We start from the raw sequence: 20,160 nt of genomic DNA on the forward strand, positions 1-20,160 counted from the left end.
TAATTTGAGGGAGATATTTTTTTACTTAAGGGAAGGTGACGCAAAGCGGTCAAAGACTGAGCTTTTTGAAAATCGAAAAACCACCCGACACTAGTAAATAACATCACATTAAGCTATTATTCATTGGGTATTTTATCGTGTAAATCAACATTTCGCACGAAATTCCATATGGAAAATCGAGATGACTATTTTCATTGGCATTCCAATCCATACGTTCTGCCTCGTATTCAAAAAAAAAAAATAAGTCCGAGAGTGTCCATTTTTTCACAAAAACATTTTTCTAGATAACAGTAGATCTCGATATTCCGCCCAATGTTAAGACATTCGCATTAAAAAATCAGCCGACAGGTTCATGAAACCGATCACTGTTCAGAAGCAGCAGAAGTTCCGGGTGTTACAGCCGTTGTGGATTAGGAAGGAGTAATGTACTCGTAGAAGTGTAGTAATACGCTTCTACGATTATTTATCGACCGATAGTTCAGTTCGCTCCTAACTTTGGCATTCGACACTCGTGCCGTCCGAATATTTTTATACTAGCATCGCCCGAGAATATTTCCAAAAAATATTCAAAAACCCCGGTAGCCAATACATCTCAAACTATAAGACGAAAACATATCCGCATACAATATGTATATATACGTTTCTAAAATACAATGATTTTAACAAAGTGGATTTCTAGTAAATTTATATATTTCTTACAATCGGATAGTCCTTAAAATAATCCAACGCAATTATCAGTTTTCCGGGGCCCTGATTGGGATTACCGTACAGGTAGAATAAAGTTGAAGCTTACTTTAAGCAACTCTCGATTGTGTGTACGCTTCGGCTCTCGACAGAAACACTTCATCGTCACAACTCTTCACCTGCTGTCGAAATCTTCATGGAAGGTCACAGAGCGTCTCCATCAGAGCGACTATCTTCTGGTCACAAAAAACGAGAACTGGAAAAACAAAGCGAAAGGTAAAACATAAGAAGTTAGTCAAACGAATCGCTGACATTCTGATTCCGATTGCTATTACAGGATGCTCACTTTGTTTCCCCCTCTCGCGGAATGACCTCGATGCATTGCATCGAGAGATTTTCAGCGAGAAGAGATGCTGGAAGAGATTGTTGAGGTGCTGTTTGGCTACTGCGCGAACTCAACGAAGAACCAAAAAAAAACGGAACATTTCTACGGCAAAGGAGAAGAGAAATGCCACCCATAACTGGGATGCTGTGTTTGGTTTCGTTAGTTCAATTCGATCTGTGCCAGCGTGTGGTTGTAGGGCCAAGTTTAAGATTTAAGGCTGAAAGGAAATGCGTATAGAAAGCTAAAGCGATATCCGTCCGGTAGACCAGAAAAAAAAAGCTCGACATCGCTGGACGGGGGATACCCTGAACTGTAGTTATACGGTTGGTGGATGATAAGTGGCTCCTAACGAATGGTATAACAAACTGAATGAGATGAGGCTCCGTACAACACCTGGTTTGTGTGGTTGTTATCGTTACTTGTGCCATTTGGATACCGAAGTGAAATTGGATTATTGAATTAAAACACAACTTTCTCGTAACATGGAACGATTGTGTTGGGTGCTAAAAGGATACGACGACGAGTGCATCATTACCGCTCGGTGGTACTGAGTTTCAGAATATGGTGCTACGGAGAGGAGAAGAGTTGGAAACCACAATGAATTTATATGTGTAATTCGCGTACAAGTGCTAATTGTCATAAACGCAAACTGGTGATTTACCTGTTCCTGCATATGAGGAGGAAATGATATGTAGAAAGGTGTATCACCGCTCCACAACTACACACCGATAGTGCTAGGCATATCTCGTTGGAAGTAGTTCGAGTGCTATGTGGGAGAAATGCTATCGTGGAAATGCTATGATAGCAATGAAGAAAATAAAACCCATCGGTACGTGCTAGCTTCAAGTGACGTTAATTAATTTACTATGCTGATGGAATATGATAGTGATTCGTGTGTATTGTGGAACATAAAACTTGAGATGGCAAGTACAAGCATTCCTGCGAGTAGTGCAAGACTCATGTAGCATTTGTACTGCCAATTACCTTCTACCTCCCCGCCTGTTACATATTGTGCTCTTCCAAGAAATGTACGATTATCACACTCTAGGTGCGATAAATCAATATATGTGCTGTTCCATTGGTTATTACTTTATGTCATGCATTTTGCGGTGAAATCGTATTCTTGGCTTGATATCAAAATATATTGAACCGAGTATCGGTGAGGAAGGTCACACGAAAAGTGATGCTATCAGGCATCCGTATCCTCTCGTTAGGGAATGTTATATACCATCCGTGCATCTCATACGTCAGTTGGAGAGTTTGTCCGAAGCGGGACCATGTGTTGAGTAACAGGATCGTTGTTGGAACATATCCCTCGTCTTATATTTCTTTTATAATTCTATATTCACTTTATGAAACGCCAACAAATAAAAAAAATATTCTTAAAAATGATATTCATTTCGACTATTCACAGTATCTATTTCTGAAAACGATATTCTGATCTCAAATTCGATTGAGTTAACAAGCAACATTTCCGCTGCTCTATTCCATTTCAAATTTCATCCGCGGTTTATCGATCATTACACGATTGCAAATCCTGTGCTGCTTTTGGAGCACAAAAAAAAACTCAATTCGTTTTCAATTTGTATACTATATACACAAAAATGAGCGAACGAAAAATTGTGTTTTTATTTCAAGAATCGATTCATTGATTGTGCTTTTTTGTTCGTTGTTTGGTATTTCCTTCTCTCGTTCGAAGACCGTCTTCGATGTCGAATATTCATTGAAGCATTGCGCGCACGTCACCGTGAAACGTATTTTTTTAAGTGAAAAATTACCTAGTCTTTTGAGCGAAAAATACAACTGAGAATTAATGATGGTAAATTCCACCACCCTGTAGGCCCGACGTAGGTGTGCAAGTAGCGAATTATTATTATTTATGGACAGATAGTGTTCCTGTTTCATATAATGTAATCGTACATCTCTAATGATCAATTGCATTTTGTCTTCAATTGAATTTACACCGTTATTTTTATCAGAATCCGATATCAAATTACACACAATGTTTCTCAAACCGATAAAATTATTTGATCGATAAACGTGGTGATTAACATCAAAAGGTAGTAACACGAGAACGATTTTTCTGACAATTCCGAAGCCTCCTTTCAATATCAATACGGAAACACTTTGTTTGCGTTTTCATTCAACAATCTCTTCATGGAGCAATTCCACGCCAAATCGACCGGCCGCTGACCCGACCCTCTCCGAATTTCCGAAACTTGATACTTATGATGAAAAATAACCCAATATCACAATTTTCATTATAATATCATTATCATTGGACTTTTTTTTCAAAAAATCATAACTCAAACCCCGGTTGTCTGATTAAAACATGATGTTTAACAAAGCTGTTGGAACATTAATCAGCTATTGAGGAAAAATAACATATAACATATAACACATTGTGGAAAATCCTGCTCAAAAATTGAATTGAATTTTAAAAACTTTTATATCTCACAACACTCCTCCTTTGATATTGTTTTGTATATTTTTATTGGGAAGCCCTTCTAATTTAACAAAGTTTGACGTATAGCGGTACCGTGTCGGACTCTCCTAAATGGAGATATTTTTTTTTAATTTATTAAATTTCAATACTTTGAAATCGAAATCATTTCAGAAAAGTAATATGAAAAATAGAATCTACATTTGATTCAACGTGAAAATCTATGTACAACGTTTTATCCTAAGACTAACCGTTCTCTAGATATAACCAATTTAAACTAATTAGCATTAGGTATACGGGATGTGCCATTTTGACACTTTCGAATTTTAAAAGAAAAATTACAAAGATCATCTGTACTTATATACCATCTGTTGTAACGACTTTTATGCATTGATCGAGGTAAATATATATTGATGTCTATTTTCTTTAGAAGCGTTGAAATTTTGAAATTAACTAAGAAATAAACTATCTCTATAGATATGCGTCAATTTGACGCGATCGTAATGTACACAAAATTTTGAGTAAACATGCAAACATCACAACAGTAATAAATAGGAATGCACCGAAAATACTTCGATCCGTAATCTTCGTTATCCGATATCGTTATCTCAAATGAAACAAGCGATAAACAACTGTTATCGAGAAGCAACAATAGAAAGAACGAAACACAGAATATCAATTGCTGTAAGAGTGCGAAGAGATCCTAAAAATTTCAGTTGCTTAGTTCGAGTATTGAAAAATGAAATACTAGAATATTTTTTGAATCAGTATCAATTATTATGTTATTGTGAATCTCAATATAATTACATTTTCATTTTATACTTCTAGTATATCAAGTGTTGTTGTGTGTATTCGTCCACGCGTCAAATTGAGATAGGTATATGAAAAATATCCTAGCGATTTTAAAACTTTTTTTTGTTCGTGAAATATCAGAAAATCTATACTGCTGCTGCAAACTACGATTGAGATTCCGACATTTTATTAAGGGAGTATTCTAGTGTAGAGACACGAATTTCGTAGGTTTTTTTCGAGTTCCGTAAAAATTAAACAAAGAATATTTTTACTATCCATTACATCATTATTTGTTCATCTATCTCTTAACAATAAAACAAAAATCTCAAAAAACAAACAAAAAATATTCATAACTAGAATAGTTACGAGCTGATGAAGTGAGAGGATTCAAAAAAAAATTGTGTCATGGCGTACACGATTCCAGCCCTTCTGGTTATCTGAAACAAAAAAATCCAACAGATCTTGAATCAGTAAAGATACCGCTCGGACAAGACAAAAAATGTTTTTTGGCAAAATGGTGGCCATTTGAAAAACAAAATGCGGTTCAAAATGTTTTTTCTTACGTTTCCAATTTTTTTTAAAATAAAAAGAATTAAATATCATTTTTTTAGAGGTTCACGCGATAGAGAGATACCTACAGATTATATCCATATGAATTCGACATGAATCAGTTCAGTAGATCTTGAGATATCGTGTAGGCCAGTTTGAAAAAAACTAGTTTCGAGAAAAACGCGTTTGAAGTTCATTGTTATGACCGTACCATCTAACCTAGTTTCGCATCTCTAAAATGGCTCTAACTCGGTAAATACTACGATTTTTAATAAATCCTTTCGAGGGTATATTCTTGAATACCTAAACTACAAAAATATGGAGGAAACTAATTTGGATATTTTTCAAATTTCTAGACTAGAATACTGGCTTAATATTCGTTTCAATATAAGAAATCGGTTATATCCTGAGAACGGTTAGTCCAAGGATAAAACGTTATATATAGTTTTTCATTTTGAATCACATGTAGATTTTTCATTCATATAACTTTTCTTAAATGGTTACGATTTATCAAAGTATTGAAATTTCATAAATTTTCAAAAATTCATATCTCCATTTTGGGGAGTCCGACTCGGCACCACTAAACGTCAAACTTTTTTTGAATTAGAAGGGTTGTTGCAAAGTGCAACAAACGAAACGGTTTCCGAAATCTCTGCAAGAAACATCGGGTTGTTGTGTTATAAATAACACAACAATGAACATATCAACTGTCTCCGCTGTCCGGTCTGCTGAACAATGGAAAAACAGAAAGAACACCCTTATGCCTAGATGGCTACTACTGTGTAATTTCCCATAGTGTAATGAAATAGAAAAAAAACTCTTACGACTAAATGGCTACTGACTACTGTGTAGTTTACAATTTATAGAACCATAAACATGTACACGATTAAAACCCGGCTCTGTTACAGCTAAAATGCTAATGAGCCTAAATAAGTAAACAAATGGGATAAAAAAATGTAAAATGAACTACGGAATTATATAATTCAATCCACTTGTTTATCACTTCGGATATTCACCCTGATTTTTGTTTTCGAACGAATAGAAAACGTTCGCAAGTATACCACATTTGTATTTTTGTATTCGTACGAATCAAATCTATCCATTCGAAAATTGAAAAATTCGAACGAAAAGCCTACTCTAGTTTTTGTACGAATGCGTTTTTCACCTGCTTACCAAACGTTACTCTTTTCTAGCGAATCCCGTTCGTTCGTCAGAATAACTCTAGCTTAAGTCGTGTTGGTTCCACTGCTCAATCTATTATAGAAAGAATTGAGTCATTGAGAATTATTAATATGAGTCATGAATATTATTAATATTTCATTTCGTTTCATTTTTATGATGCGATGAAATGCCGATCTCAATAAATCCTCGCATGATAATTGCTGCCATCCTCCTAGTATTGATATGATTTTTCGCTGTACAAATACCCATGTTGCCGCAACCCGACACCTGCTCAACACTTCCGTCACCCCGTCAGCGATATACGGCAGTCACTCGCTAACTGGACTTTAACAGCGTGCGTGTGTTAACTCGGCTGAAAAGTAAGTAAGTATAAAATAATATACGTCATCTTCAATTTGAAGTATTGCTTTTGCTATTTTGCAGTCCAGTTAGCGAGTAAAATTCGATAATTGGTTAATTTTCCAGCCCAATTAACGAGCGATCACTGTATGGGTGACACTTTCATCGTTGCTTTAATGAAATCTTGCATGAAATTTGAATGATGGATGAAATCTTGTATCTGATAAATAACTTCAACATGTTTACGTTTTCACTCAGATTTCAATCACAAACTATGAACATTTTTATTCCTATATTCCGTTTGAGGTGTGATCGAACCCCAGAACATGCAACAGTAAGGTTTTCCTACTAGGATGTGAAAATACAGGTACTTCCATGAAAGATACGTTGTATCTAAACAAATGCAGCGCGGGTCAATATCCCAACAATCTGGATGGTACTATATAGTACCCATATCCGCGCTAGCACGAATTTGCAGTATGCTGCAGGCACCTTCTTTGCTGGGCTTCCTCTTCTACCTGGGTGTAAATGTGTAGTAAATGTGTTTCGCACTATCTTTCATTCATTCCATTATTATATCGAGCTGTGTGTATATGTGTATGAAATTAACATTAGGCATGATAAAGGTGATGGTAGAAGCTAGCCATTGTAGTAGTATAGATAAACCCACGGGTAAAAATGGGGTAAAAGTGTTTGTGAGAGAAGAGCAAAGCATACGTAAATAGATCAATTCACTTATCAGACTATGTGGCGCTTCATTGGCACGAGGCTTTGAATACAAAACTAACAATTCAATACTAAAGTAAAATGTATGAACGATATGTTCCGATGAACAATTGCAAATATAAATATATATAGAAGGTGTATTTGCATATGAAGTAAAATTATGATTATACGCGAGCGTAAAAGAGCAAATTTATAACACATGCGAATTGGGGCTCTTTTGGTTCTTCCGCATAGTAACTCGATGTTGATAATTCCTTAATATTTTCTTCGTTGATCGTTTTGTTTTCACATATTCACGTTGGAGAACCTTAACCCTTCTCTTCGTTGACCGAGGCATTTTGATTGAATGTAAACTTTTCCGTTTACTGTTTTCGAAAGCATAGGCAGCCGTGGCAGTGTTCAGAGCTCTGTAATACAATTTTCTTACCCAATATTAAAGTCGCTAAAACTTACATTAAAGACCCATTAAACGTAAAAATAATAATTGTATTGATATCAACACAATTTTATTCTATTGATTTTCATGCCATGAAACGCTATGACTCAGGAATAACATTTTATTGAGTGGTTTTTATAGCTACTTCGATGATGTTGTCTGGCATCAGTGTCGAAAAAATAACGATGCTTTCGCCAATACAAACAAAATCATTGCCAAGGATTGAAAAATGAAAATTTAACTTTGAGAGCACTGGATCTAGTTTCCGACGTTTTTCACTATACAGTGCGACAGCAGATGAAAATTTAATATTTTGTGAGTAATCGATTAGAGTTTGGTTGATATTACTTGATGGGAAGTGTGCGAAAACGATAATTTTCTTCACACTGTTTCGCAAAAAAAAAAATCATTCGCCTCTAGCCCTGAGAAGGGCCCTTGGGAAGAGATACTCTACTCCATACTTTTCCTTCACTTGTCACGAGAAATACAATCCACTCTCGATCGACGCTCGCGAGCAACGATGTTGCTTTAATGACCACCAAACGAGAAGTGGTGTGAATTCAGGTCAGGTCAGGTAATGAATCATAGAGACTTCAAACTTTTTCAGTTCATTCGTCTCTAGCCTTGAAAAAGGCCCTTGGAAAACCTTACTCTTCCAGCACTACACCTTAACCCTCATTGTCTTGAGAAATGCACTCGATCCCTCGCCTTCCAGCTCGTCCAGTAACGATGTTATCCATTCGGTGTCCTCACTAGTGTGAATTCAAATCTCGGATGGCTTATTTATACCAAATAAGTTGAAAACGGATAGAAAAGGATTTATAAGTTGCTCGTTATTGATGGTACGGGTAGGGTGAGCACACAAATCGTAGAACACAGTAGAACAAATGTATGGGAAAAAGGGAATTCTTCCAGTTTCCATTAATTTAAACCGTTTAGGGAATAGGAAATAGTAATGTATAGCATATCAAACAAAGAGAATTTCCGATTCGATTGGTATGTAAATCATCAGAATTCGCTCGCTGTGAAAATAATTATTGACGTTAAGTTTATTTCATAAAAACGTGAACTGTTTTCTGATTTGGCACCCTTCCTGGAAGACGTAGTTCTACGTAAAAAAAACATTTGGATGGCTTATCCTAGACAGAACTAGCGGCAGCTACTGAGGAGATGTACTGTAACCAGTGCACAATGGTCCAGGAGATGCATTTAAGTGGAAGCTAACATTTAGAGTCTGACAGTCATTCTCTAGACAAAAACTGTCTTCGACAAAGTTGTTACATATAATAAAGCGCTAATTTTGATGTTGTTAAAAATAGGGTTAGCAAAATTGTCGATGAAATGAAAAAATATAACTTTCTTATCTTTCTAGATAGAAGTACACCCAGGTTTTTTTTACGCGGGGGATACGTACCTCGTAAAAAAAAACCGCGTTAATTGGAAAATCCGCGTAAAAAAAACGCGTAAATTGGAAAATCCGCGTAAAAAAACGGCGGAAAAAAACCGCGTAAAAAAACCTGGGTGTAAACATAGTTGGACGAAATAGTAGTCCCAGTTACAAAGTTTTTTTATCTCTTGAAATAACCGATATAGCGCTTTTTTCTAGGTTGCGTTAGAGTGACCATGAAAAAAAAATTTTTTTTTGCTCTAACTTTTTTATTTGAAATTCTACATACAAACTGTCTTCGAAAGACTTTTAGAACATACTAATACAAACATTTTGCGACTCAGAATTTGTCAATACCTCAACTCCACTCAAAATTATTGATGTTTCTTCCCAAATAATACTCTCTCTTCAATTGCTTGCCATTCTTTCTGAGGCAAACATAAAAAAGTTTGTTGACGGAATTTGAAAGAACAACTCTATATAATATGTGGTTTTCAAGGATATGTTTTTTTTTGTATTTGAGTACATTAAAATTGAAATCATGAGTTTTTGGGTGAAAACCCATCAATAACTTTGAACAGGATTATGCAACTTAGTTAAAAAACAACTTTGTGGGAGATAATTATTTTTTAGACAAAAACTGTCTTCGACAAAGTTATTTCCTAAGGGTGACCATGAAAAAAACTGTTTTTCTGCTCTAACTTTTATATTTGAAAATCTACATCAAAACTGTCTTCGTACGACTTTTAGAGCTTATCAAGACCTACATTTTGCGACGCAGAACTTGTCAATATCTTAAGCATACTCAAAGTTATTGATGGTTTTTTACCCAAAAAGTTATATTAATTAATTATTACGAAAAATAACATAGTTTTTAAGATCACACATTATGTAGAGTGAACTATGCTCTTTTAAATGCCGTCAATTAACTTTGTTTATGTTTGCCCCAGAAAGAATTACAAACAATTGCAGCGAGTGCATTTTTTGGGAAGAAATATCAATAAGTGAAGTTGAGATATTGACAAGTTCTGCATAGAAAAATGTGTGTACACCCATACCTCGCTATACGACCGCTCTCCATACGGCATTTCGTTATAACGGCCCTCTGCAATTCAGGTATATTTTCGATTTACGACCTAAAATGTTTCGTTATAACGGCAAAAAAAATTGTTGATTGGTTCAAAAATCACTTTTTCACAGGAGTGAAAAAAATATTTGCGAGACAATAACATAAGCAACAAAAAACTAAGTATGTGTAAATATACATATTCCATGTTACGTGAAGTTGTTTCATTTTTGTTTAAAGATTATTGTTGGTTTTTATGTATGTATGTTGTTTGTATAATATGTTTTATGTTTATGTTATGTATGTATTTTTTTATTTAAATGAAATAAATTAAAATAAATTCAATTTTTGATTCAAATGAAGTAAATATAAAAAGATAAAATGCATTTTGAATGATAAACCTTGTTACATATTTAACAAATTTGGAAACGATCTGATTGAATTTGTATGAATTTGTATTAGAATAATTGATTCCTCATACGGCTTTTCGCTTTGCGGCCAAATTTCGTGGAACGTATCTAGGCCGTATAGCGAGCTATGGGTGTATTAGTAAGCTCTAGAAGTGTTTCGAAGATAGTTTGTATGTAGAATTTGAAATATAAAAGTTTGAGCAAAAAAACAGTTTTTTTTCATGGTGACCCTAACGCATCTTAGGAAAAAGCACTATATCGGTTATTTCAAGAGATACAACAAAATTGTCCTACAAAGCTGTCTCAAATAACTGGAACTACAACATTGTCGAACTATGTTTACCTCTATCTATAAAGATAAGGAAGTTATATTTTTTATTTCATCAACAATTTTGGTCTCCCTATTTTTGATAAAATGAAAATGAGCGCTCTATCATATGTAACAACATTGTCGAAGACAGTTTTTGTTTTTGTCTAGAGAATAACTGTCGAGCTCTAAACGCTAATTTCCACTTAATTGCACATCCTGGACCATTGTGTAGTTGCTAATAGGGTCACTGAACTAAATCGCCGGATTCGGCTTCGACTAGATGACAGACGTATGGCACTTGTAACGTGCTTGTAACGGAGCTTAGCGCTTATGAAGGAGATTAGTGTCGCACCTTATCACGATTCTTACGTGGATTTTAGGTGTTAGATAACGGGTAGCTCACCGGGCTGTGCAACGGGGCGGGGTTTTTACGGGCAGCGATTCGTGAATGGATTTCCCTGCCTACTAAGCTCTGGACGGTCCAACAGTGGAACTGCACGTGCATCGGCAGTAGAGTGTACAAATCACAGATTCCCTTGTGATTCTAGCCCTATATTTAGCCCTTTCCATATGTTAGTCTAGATAAATTTTCGGAAGACTAAATATGCCATGTTGCTTAATTAGGTAAGGGCTTCACGCCCAGAAGGTTTCATTAAGTTCTGAGAGGGTCATGCCAATCCCATAGACGAGTTGGCGCGAAATCCGTTTAATGCTTTTTTCAATCAATTTATTTTATACTGATTTACGACCCACGATGAATGCCCGGAAAAATGTTTCTACAAGACTTTCACTTTTTTGTTACTTCCATGCTGAGGAAAAAAAATGCTTTTGATGTTTGAATAGAAACATGAATTTAAAGAAAAGAATACACTCCTATAGAATAAGCAGATAAATTGGAAAAAAGTTTTTGATTCTTCAAAGATCGATTCGGCAAAGATCGATTCTTTGGTACCGATTTAATCAGTGGTTCTATCCCTATGCCGTTTGGAAAATCGATTCGAGAAGATCGATCTTTTTATAAAGATCGCCCAATCCTAGTGCTATCTGTGATGACAAAATTATTTACTGCGAACTTTTGCTCATCTGTGAAACACATAGATTGATAGATTGGGAAATTGTTGTCGCTGATACAGGTGTGCTCTTTTACCACTTCTTCATTTGTTATTCAAAAATATTGACACCTGATGTGATAGCTTCATTTCAAACGAAGGACACAAAGGAGGGACTAGCCGGCCGTGCTATTCGAGCATGCTCTCATTTATTTACTGTCGTGTCCTGCATAAATTTACAACCGTTATCTGTTAGATTTTGAGTGATGTATTGTTTTGTGATCAAATACAGAATTTATCCTCACAGTTGAGAATGATTCATTGCGTTGTTTTCGAGAATCATTAAAGGTGGCTTTTCGTGGAATGGAAAATGCCCACGTGAAAATTAAGTAAATAGACATTTCCCCCACAGGGGATGACTGACGTTATGAATTCACTAAGCTCCATCACTATCTTTATAAATACAAACCAGAGCTAATGGTTCGCGTACGTAATACCATCTTATATCAAAGGTACAGAGCAGAAATTTGCTTTGATTTGGATAATTTCGTGGAATCGATATCATTCGTAGGGAATTACAGATTTTCCACAGTGAGTGATTCAGCTGATTTTTCCGAGAAAACAGTATTTATATAAATGTTTAATTAGTCCTAAATCTCTGTGGGACGGAGAACAGGAAAATCTTGCTTTCTGGACACACAAACCGGTTTCCTAAGTTACAAAAGATTATGCAACCAACCAAATGCGCACGTGTCGAGGCTCGAAATGTACGCTTGAAACTGCGGCGATTTGCAATAATACATTATCATCTTGCATTCTATTTTTTTTTGTGTGTATTGTTAAAATTCTTTTTGCCACTAAATTGTGTTCGATTTCGTTAGTTCAAGCGTGTTTTGCGCTTTTTACAATGAATGAAAATTTCGAACAAAGAATGTTTCTCAATTTGATTGCAGGTGTAAGTGGAATTGGGTGCTAGACTGCTGAAAATATTATAGAATTCTCATGATATAGCAACTTCATTATTCATATGAGTGCTGCTGTGCTTTCAGAAATGACCGCGATGTGAAACGCGTTATCGAAAGACCTGAATTTTTCAAAAACTCGACAAATACTATCAAGCAACTACCGCATTCGCTACGAATCTCTTTCCAAAACCTGAATAATTCACCCCCCCCTTTTTTTCTCGTTCCCAGACGGTGATAAATAAATTTAAAGTGAACGCAGTGAGAACTGAATGAAGTTGATTCTGGACAGAACGTTTGACAAATGTTTTGATGATTGGATTATTCGTTGGCATGAGTTTATAATTTCAGAAGAGCCATACTGCGAATGCTACATAATAAATTTGAATTAATAATAAATACTTTGTGTTTCCTCGAACAATTCTCGGAAGTCTTCTGACATAATGTGAGCTTTTAACTTATCCTTCTCTGAGAACTGAGTGGGTCTACACTGCAGGAATGATTCCTTGTTTCTAAACACTATTCTTTTTTCGTAGCAGAAAGTTTATTTGTAGAAAAACTGCTGATGGAAACTCGTGGAAGATTTCTCAAAAGTGGATTGGGGTAGATTGATTCCCATCACCGCGAATGAACGGTCAGAAATACATCGCTGCACTTCAATGTCGTTTCTGTACGAAAATCATCGTGGTGATTGGATATTGGGATTTTTTTTATTTATTTATTGTCCAGTAGTATAAAGGACCACCTTTTTCATCACTACTTCCGATAGCAATACTGTGATGAAACATAAACAAGACTTATACAACAAAAAATTAATCTAACTAAACTATTTATTCATTTATTAACTATTTATTCCAGTAGCGTTAACAGTCTCTCCTTAAAATTGCTTCCGATGTTGAACGTTTTAACTAGGATGGTAACATATTCCAGTTTACAACACCTCTGATGAACAAAGAGTTAGCAAAAACAGATGTATTGTTTGCAGGGATAACCATGTTTTGCACACGTCGACCTCGAAACGGAATCGGTCTCTGATGCAGAGCAGTTGGCGTACAGTTTGTCATAATCTTCCTGATGAACATACAAGAGCGATATGCATACAATCGTTCAAACGGGCAACCCACAAAATTTTGTTGCAGATGGCTCACTCTAGAGTAACGGTTTAAACCGTAAACGAATCGTACAGTTTAGTGCAACGCACAGCCTATACAATGATCCAACACTCGATTTACATGAAACACATCACCAAACAAAAAATGCGGAGAAACCAAGCTTTTAAACAGTTTCAGGCGCGTTGTGATGGGAGCACATGATGCACTGCTGTACAACGTTCCCAAACTACTGTAAATTTTACCGCATTGCTGGCGTATGAGTCCATCCCATTGAAGATCATTCTGGAATACAAAGCCGAGGTTGCTTGCTTTTTCGGTCCACCGAATCACTTGTCCATCCATAATGATATTCGGTAACAAACTGAGCTGTGATATGCTTCGTAATCTTGTCCTGATCAACAGAGCATTAGCATGGTTGACATGTAATCCATTACGCTGGGTCCACTGCGATATTCTTTCAAGGTCTTTCAAGATCATCTCACGGGTACTCGGGCCTAAGCGGCTGATGTAAAGCTGAACATCATCTGCGTATAGTTGTATGTACCAGTGTTGGAGAACGTTCGGGAGGTCGTTGATGTAGCAACAAAATACCAGTGGTCCTAGCACGGAACCTTGAGGTACAACTGAAGTTAAATCAGCACTGGAGCGTCGGTCACCGCAGAAAACTTGATTGCTGTTTTAATACCCTGGCCCTTCAAGAAACCAGCTTGATACACCGATAGCAAGTTGTTTTATGTTATGTAGTGTTACATTCGCTTCTCGATGAGTTTTTCAAAAAATTTTGATAATGAACAGAGAACTCTAATCGGCCTCAGGTTGGTAAGCGCATTTGGATGGGGCTGGTTTCGAAATGGCAGTATTTTCGCATCGAGGAAAAACACTGTTCCTTTTCAAGAAATTGAACATGTATGTGATTTCATCTGCAACTAACGGTAAAATTGTTTGAATGAATTTGATCGTCAAACCATCCAACCCAACTGCATTAGATTTTATATCGTAAATGGCATTCACAACTTCCCAATACTCTAAAGGTCGGAATGAGAAACAGATCGATGAATACAGCTGCGTGTGTCTAGTTCTCCAGACATTATCCCTTTCAGCAGAGTTTGACACAAACATTCGATTCGCTTCATCTGGATCAAAACCACAACCAGCAGACGTTTTCTTTTTACCAACGCCTAATTTTTTGATACGTTTCCATAGGACTTTGGGAGGAATACGGCTGTCCAGAAAACGACTCATATATTCCTCTTTAGCACTCGATATCAACGTGTTAGATCGATTTCAAAGCCTTTTGTACTGCTAACATGTCTGATTCTATCGTTCTGAAGGAGCTCTACGCCAGTCTCGATAGGCCATGTCTCTTTCTATTATAGACCTGCGTACGTCGAAATTAAACCATGCGTTCGATGCTCTTCTCCTCTCAACCGTACGAAGTGGAAAATATTCGTTGTGGATATTTTTCATATGACTATTGAAAAACTCCGCAAGCTCATTGGGATGGCCAAAAGTGTAAAACTGATGCCACAGAAAAGAGTTGATTGCACTAGCAACAGCTTGTGCGTTGAAGTTAACGTAGTCCCGATATGTGTGAAATATCTCCTCAGATGTAACGTCAAAATCCAATGTGCCAAATCAAATCATGCTGAGAAAGTCCGGGGAAACTGACTTGGTTGAAACATAACACTTTTTCACGGTCGCTAGTAACAAGTAAGTCCAGCTGAGAGCAACCATCCCGATAGAAAAATGTAGGTTCAACTCCAATATACGTGAGCGACAAGCCATCAAGCACAGTTTGAAACTGGGACCGTTTTCTGCTCGGTCGAGATAAGTCGGTGTTGAAGTCTCCTATGAGAAACATGCTTTCGTGACGAACAGAGAAATTTGTAAGCTTCTCGTACAAAAAGTTTGAGCAATCATTTTCCGGAGGATTGTAAACACACATGAACAAGACTCGTTCACTGCCTAATCGAAGTTCAACAGCCAGGCACTCAGTTTAATCATCGGACGCTGATGACAGTTCAGTACTAAACACCTTTGAGCAGTGCAAATCTTCCTTGACATATGTGACTATTCCTCCTCCACGTCTATAAACTCGATCATTGCGAAACGCGGTGTACCCGGGAATGAGAATAGGAAATATGTAAGATCATCCAGTAGATGTTCGGTGTGGACTGCAACGATCGCCCCTCCAGTTGTTGTTTTCACGTAGACAGTTCCTAGTTTGGTAAATACCGATGACAACTTAACTTTGCGCGCTGAAGACGTCAAATTTTCGTTAACATAAACTCTGCACGTCGAATTTATTACGATGTGGTTCAATATTAGATTCCGATCACGTAGGTAGGCACTGTAGAATCGATCTCGGACATTGTTCAAGCCAAACTGCACCACGACCAAACTTTCATCGCCATCCTTTAGTGTGCCGGATTTCATACGCCTTATGTCGACCAGTGGAATTTCAGAATCGACGAATCCTATTTTGGCCGCAAATCGCCCTGAAGTACGCACCCAAATCTTCACCATTAATAAACGGAATACCGCTGATTATCAACTCATTACGGTTCTCGAGATTGTCGACAGCCGAAGAGATCCTGTCAACCCGCTCATTCAGCACGTTCAGAGCTACGTCGTTGTCGTTGAATTTCGAAGCATAATCCGTCCTAAGCGTATGAATTTCCTGTGATACAGCATCTAGCCTACCTGTCGTCTCGCACTTCACAGATTCGGTGATTTCGGTGAACTGATTCATAAGCAGTTGCACTGCAGAATCCAACGACAGAGCACTTCCACTCACTTCATCATCCACTCGTGATCGTTTTGATACGGTTGTTTGGGTTGTTTTGATAAGCCCAGAGGGGTTCGCTCTCTAAACATGACATTACGATAAGAAACGGCAGAGTGCAAGTTATTCGTGTATATGTGTTGAGAGCGAAAACAATCGTTTTATAGCGTTGAGACGTGTTACAATAAACCGACGATATGGTGGATGGTCCAGACGAGATCTTTCGATCCCAAAATCTACCGATCCATGACAAGATCACTACGGATAACACGTACAGCACAGCGGTGGGTGGTCAAATTCACGATATTGATACAGGGTAACTTCGATATAACGTACATTTTACTTTCAAATTTGTACGTTGTATCGAATTGTACGTTATATCGAAGCATAATAAAGAACTCAGAAACGTAGCTTATATTACTTTATTGTGTTGCTGTTTAAGTAAGGTTGATGAATAAAATCAATAAGAAGACGAAGCCAACTTTTGTCATGATGTTTCCCTTCGTTCTGTTGATTGATGTTTGATTCATTTAGAATCCGGAATCACAAAACAGTTGTATTTCGGGATCGGTTAAAGTTACAATACAAGCTTTAGTATCAAAATACAGATAACTTATTGTTCTTTCAGGAAAAAAATATTTAAAAAATTTTGGACTTTGATAATGTGTACGTTATATCGAGGTAAAATGTACGTTATAACGAGGGTACGTTATATCGAAGTTTCCCTGTAGTTCCATCGATGAAGATAAGAGATAAACTCCAATTTCGAAGCCTGTTTTTACGCTCCACAAATGACGCACTCCAGTCTCGTCATCACTTTATAGCATGATTGTTCATCAGGTTGTTTAAAACCCTATTCAAGACTCGTGGTGATTGAAAGGAAGAAGGAACTACACATTATGGATTTGTCGTTATTCATGCGAAATTGATATTTCCACTTGATTTTCACTCAAATATTCCGTGATTGACCAAAACAATAAAGGTTATTCTTCCCGCCCTATTGAAGTTCATGCAAAGACGTTGAAGTTGACGAATGCCTCAAACGTCCAGTACATCAAAAACCTTCGTAAATATAAAAAACAAAGAATCGGCTTTGAACGATCGCCGAATCTGTTTAGTTGGCTCGGTGTGCGCATTAGCACCCCAACCCGATCTACCTATCGGCCGATGAGAAGGCTGCATTCAGGGATGCATCGCTGAAAGAGTTAAAATCTATCTCAATAAACGATTTTCAGAAGTATTTAGTGTTGGAAGAAGATCCGGCACAAGTATCCAATGAAGACGAATGATTTGTTCTTCTTCAAAAACCGACAATTCCCATTATTTGAACACGCAAGGTACACCATTTCAATCAAGTTCATACATATATCTGGGAACTTCAGTTTCAGCGAGATGCTGAGCGACATCATATTTCTCAAACACCATTCTACAAAGCGGTCGACCAGATCCTGAAGACTATGGCAATCTAGTACGTTCCTGATTGTCATATAGATTTTCACGCCATCCGCGTAGAATAAGCGGCATCCAGTTGGAAGTAGCAAGGACACTTCATTGATGAATAGTGAGAACAACAACATATCTCATGTTTTTAATTTGCGCATCTCTGATGTCTCCTCCAATACCCATAAGATTTGATGATGGCAGCTGTAATAACTACAGTCTTGGTTTAGAGAATAGTAGAAATCACATCGTCTTGTATGGTCGGATCTTTCAAAAGCAGATCGTTGAGGCTACAACCCAATGGTTTCCAATGCTGACGACTGCACAACACGTTCTCCTAAGATGCGCATGATGTACACTTGAAGAAAACTTTGCGAGTGAGTCTGCGAACTTTCGTCGAAAAGTTCTCGTACCAAAGCGATCAAGAATTGCTGACCGACGTGGATATGCTTTCGATTTTTTTATGAAAAACAATTATTCTTAACACGTTGAGCCCCACGTCGGTCCCTCGGAGACGACGTTGAGCTTTTTGGTAAGGAAGCGCTGACTGACAGTTACAAAACAAGAAAATAAAAATATGTGATTTGTTTTCGGATGTTTTACAATAAGCGACTAGTCGAATTTCTATTTACTATTTATACAATAAGTATCTTTGGGAGCTGGGACCGACACTGATATTGTGTAAGCGCTCTTAATGCAAACAGAATGGAAAGCGCAGCAAGTACAATTCGGGGCTCAACGTGTTAATGGCCACAAAAATAGCGGAAGTTTTTCGATTGGGAAAAGCGTATATATCACAAGAACGAATAATCAGTGGCGATTGTAATGTGAACGGTTTGAATGGTGTTTCCCAATTAGGGTCGATAAGGAAAACAATAAAGCATCTGAATATTCATTTAGACTCGATCAATGAATATTAATTGTATTATCTCAGACAAAAACAAAATATATTCCGTGTTTCTGGTTCATGTTTTCACCGAATATGAAATTCAAGGTTCCTAAGAGTTTGCCTACTGAAACAATCCAACAATACAGAAGAAGTTACGTTTCGGGATTCTGTTCCAAAAAAGTAGTTTTACCTTCTTCAATGCCAAACCGATATATTCTCAATTAGTGGTTTTGGGGCAATTCCTGGGACGCTTCAAGGTTCTAGCCATTTCAACGCCCTTCGCGTATGTAAGGAATGTGGCAAATGAATCGCTGCCTTGATTCATTTCGTATTCTGCAGAACATTATTTATTCTGAACGTGTTGTGTAGAAGCAGAAGCAGAGACGATGGTCCATTCTCCTACAATGGCTGTCAACACAGCGATGGAAAAAAAACGCCTCCATTTGTTGTTCTTTGTTATTCTGCATGCGAAATGGGCCACATCCCACGTTATACCGGGTTGCTCTCCGATAACATGCGTTCGTTGTACGGCTTCATTTCTAATCAATCTACAAGATTTTCGACTTTTCCAAACGCGTGTGACACGCTTGTAAACTCCATATATGGAATCTTCTACACACAAGTTGCCTAACATAAAAACAAACGTCTTCAGAAATCTGAGAGAGTTGAGATTTTTCAATGTTGAGTATTTTACTTGTACTTAGAATAAAACTTTAAAATGAGTCCAATCCAGCATGATGTATGCTGAAATTAATTAAAATAATTATGCTAGTCTGGGGATGAATGTAATTTTGACAATCTTCGTTTAAATTTTCACCTCGCAATTCACGATTTAGGGGATGCATTTGAGTATATTTTCAGCGAAAACTTTCCATTCTTTAAATTGGGGCAACAAAATGGACAATCGTATTAGCTCAACACCCAATGATAAAGAGTAATAGACCCAACTCCCATGCGATAGTACTCAAGACGCCTTTTCACGTTGAATCATATGATATTCAAAACAGGTGCTGGAAGGAGTCATTGAACGCTGTCTAATAACGGTTATGATAAACATCGTTATGGAATATTAATAACCGAGGGATGATGAAAACGGAAATTAATTATCATTCAAAGAGGGTAGAAGCATCTATATTATTACCCGTCTAATTAAATTTCACAGATGACGCTGAAAAAATAATGCTTTTAACGCTAGATTATCATTCACCGAAGTA

The 20,160-nt window shown here is 37.0% G+C and overlaps 1 protein-coding gene across 5 annotated transcripts in view; it reads left to right on the plus strand.

Annotated features, from left to right (window-relative positions):
- Window positions 1–1,225: 1,225 nt before the first annotated feature.
- Window positions 1,226–20,160, plus strand: part of LOC129775121 (uncharacterized) — a 109,512-nt gene continuing 90,577 nt past the window's right edge. Inside the window, exon 1 of one of the 5 annotated variants that reach the window (XM_055779412.1) lies at window positions 1,226–1,613. The gene's annotated coding sequence lies outside the window, so the exon portion shown is untranslated. Of the gene's footprint in view, window positions 1,614–1,757; window positions 1,899–20,160 lie in introns of those variants that run through there. The other 4 variants (XM_055779414.1, XM_055779413.1, XM_055779411.1 and 1 more) reach the window with 4 other exon arrangements.

The sequence above is a fragment of the Toxorhynchites rutilus genome, chromosome 3 (genome assembly GCF_029784135.1).
Source record: "Toxorhynchites rutilus septentrionalis strain SRP chromosome 3, ASM2978413v1, whole genome shotgun sequence".
Classification (NCBI taxonomy): Eukaryota; Metazoa; Arthropoda; class Insecta; order Diptera; family Culicidae; genus Toxorhynchites; species Toxorhynchites rutilus.